Consider the following 3,131-nt stretch of genomic DNA (forward strand, 5'->3'; position numbering starts at 1 on the left):
TAGTATCCTGTATAACTGTAGTATCCTGTATAACTATGTATAGTTATAACTGTAGTATCCTGTATAACTATGTATAGTTATAACTGTAGTATCATGTATAACTGTAGTATCCTGTATAACTATGTATAGTTATAACTGTAGTATCCTGTATAACTGTAGTAACCTGTATAACTGTAGTATCCTGTATAACTATGTATAGTTATAACTGTAGTATCCTGTATAACTGTAGTAACCTGTATAACTGTAGTATCCTGTATAACTATGTATAGTTATAACTGTAGTATCCTGTATAACTGTAGTAACCTGTATAACTGTAGTATCCTGTATAACTATGTATAGTTATAACTGTAGTAACCTGTATAACTGTAGTATCCTGTATAGCTATGTATAGTTATAACTGTAGTAACCTGTATAGCTGTAGTATCCTGTATAACTGTAGTATCCTGTATAACTATGTATAGTTATAACTGTAGTATCCTGTATAACTGTAGTATCCTGTATAACTGTAGTATCCTGTATAACTATGTATAGTTATAACTGTAGTATCCTGTATAACTGTAGTATCCTGTATAACTGTAGTATCCTGTATAACTGTAGTATCCTGTATAACTATGTATAGTTATAACTGTAGTATCCTGTATAACTATGTATAGTTATAACTGTAGTATCCTGTATAACTGTAGTATCCTGTATAACTATGTATAGTTATAACTGTAGTATACTGTATAACTGTAGTATCCTGTATAACTGTAGTATCCTCTATAACTGTAGTATCCTGTATAACTATGTATAGTTATAACTGTAGTATTCTGTATAACTGTAGTATCCTGTATAACTGTAGTATCCTGTATAACTATGTATAGTTATAACTGTAGTATCCTGTATAACTGTAGTATTCTGTATAACGGTAGTATCCTGTATAACTGTAGTATCCTGTATAACTGTAGTATCCTCTATAACTGTAGTATCATGTATAACTATGTATAGTTATAACTGTAGTATTCTGTATAACTGTAGTATCCTGTATAACTGTAGTATCCTGTATAACTATGTATAGTTATAACTGTAGTATCCTGTATAACTATGTATAGTTATAACTGTAGTATCCTGTATAACTGTAGTATCCTGTATAACTGTAGTATCCTGTATAACTATGTATAGTTATAACTGTAGTATCCTGTATAACTGTAGTATCCTGTATAACTATGTATAGTTATAACTGTAGTATCCTGTATAACTGTAGTATCCTGTATAACTGTAGTATCCTGTATAACTGTAGTATCCTGTATAACTGTAGTATCCTGTATAACTATGTATAGTTATAACTGTAGTATCCTGTATAGCTGTAGTATCCTGTATAACTGTAGTATCCTGTATAAATGTAGTATCCTGTATAACTATGTATAGTTATAACTGTAGTATCCAGTATAGTCTGGGAGGAGGTGAAACCACTCAGGCTTATTTGATGTGATCTAATGTTTTGATCATCTAGTTTCTTACAAGCATTCAGTCACCAAAGGGGGTTCGGTCATTCCTTTGTTAATATACTGTCTCATTGACAAAAATATTTTGGATTATTTGTTTACATCATTCCTTTGTCTCGACCCAGTACACAGTAAACGTACCGAGGTTCTAATGTTGTCAAGGAGACACATTTTATTATTTATTCAGTTTGGAGGGTTGGGGGTCTGACATCCAGGAGACACATTTTATTATTTATTTATTTTGGAGGGTTGGGGGTCTGACATCCAGGATACACATTTTATTATTTATTTACAGTTTGGAGGGTTGGGGGTCTGACATCCAGGATACACATTTTATTATTTATTTACAGTTTGGAGGGTTGGGGGTCTGACATCCAGGAGACACATTTTATTATTTATTTACAGTTTGGAGGGTTGGGGGTCTGACATCCAGGATACACATTTTATTATTTATTTACAGTTTGGAGGGTTGGGGGTCTGACATCCAGGAGACACATTTTATTATTTATTTACAGTTTGGAGGGTTGGGGGTCTGACATCCAGGATACACATTTTATTATTTATTTACAGTTTGGAGGGTTGGGGGTCTGACATCCAGGAGACACATTTTATTATTTATTTACAGTTTGGAGGGTTGGGGTCTGTCACGTTCCTGACCTGTTTTCTGTTGTTTTGTATGTGTGTGATGGTCAGGGCGTGAGTTTTGGGTGGGCAGTCTATGCTTTCTGTTTCTATGTTGGTTTTGGGTTGCCTGGTATGGCTCTTAATTAGAGGCAGGTGTTTTGCGTTTTCCTCTAATTGAGAGTCATTAAGGTAGGGTGTTCTCACTGTTTGTTTGTGGGTGATTGTCGCTGTGTCTGTGTTTGTTGCACCACACGGTACTGTCTCGTCTCGTTCGTTCGGTCGTTCCTGTTTATGTGTTCCTCGTTTCATGTAAGTTCATAGTTTAGGTCTGTCTAGTTCGTTTTGTTGTTTTGTAAAATTATTCAAGTGTTCTTCGTGTGTTTAGTTAAGAGAGCCGTTACAGGGTCTGACATCCAGGAGACACATTTTATTATTTAGTTTGGAGGGTTGGGGGTCTGACATCCAGGAGACACATTTTATTATTTATTTAGTTTGGAGGGTTGGGGGTCTGACATCCAGGAGACACATTTTATTATTTATTTACAGTTTGGAGGGTTGGGGGTCTGACATCCAGGATACACATTTTATTATTTATTTACAGTTTGGAGGGTTGGGGGTCTGACATCCAGGAGACACATTTTATTATTTATTTACAGTTTGGAGGGTTGGGGGTCTGACATCCAGGATACACATTTTATTATTTATTTACAGTTTGGAGGGTTGGGGGTCTGACATCCAGGCGACACATTTTAGTTCTAATGGTGCCGTTCTGTTATTCTTTTCAGCTTCTTTTTCCAAGCATCTTACATTACTCTGAGACTAGTTATGCTGGGATCTTACATGACTCAGACTAGTTATCCTGGGATCTTACATTACTCAGACTAGTTATGCTGGGATCTTACATTACTCTGAGACTAGTTATGCTGGGATCTTACATTACTCTGAGACTAGTTATCCTGGGATCTTACATTACTCTGAGACTAGTTATCCTGGGATCTTACATTACTCTGAGACTAGTTATCC

The sequence above is a fragment of the Salvelinus fontinalis genome, unplaced genomic scaffold (genome assembly GCF_029448725.1).
Source record: "Salvelinus fontinalis isolate EN_2023a unplaced genomic scaffold, ASM2944872v1 scaffold_1316, whole genome shotgun sequence".
In the NCBI taxonomy this organism is placed as follows: domain Eukaryota; kingdom Metazoa; phylum Chordata; class Actinopteri; order Salmoniformes; family Salmonidae; genus Salvelinus; species Salvelinus fontinalis.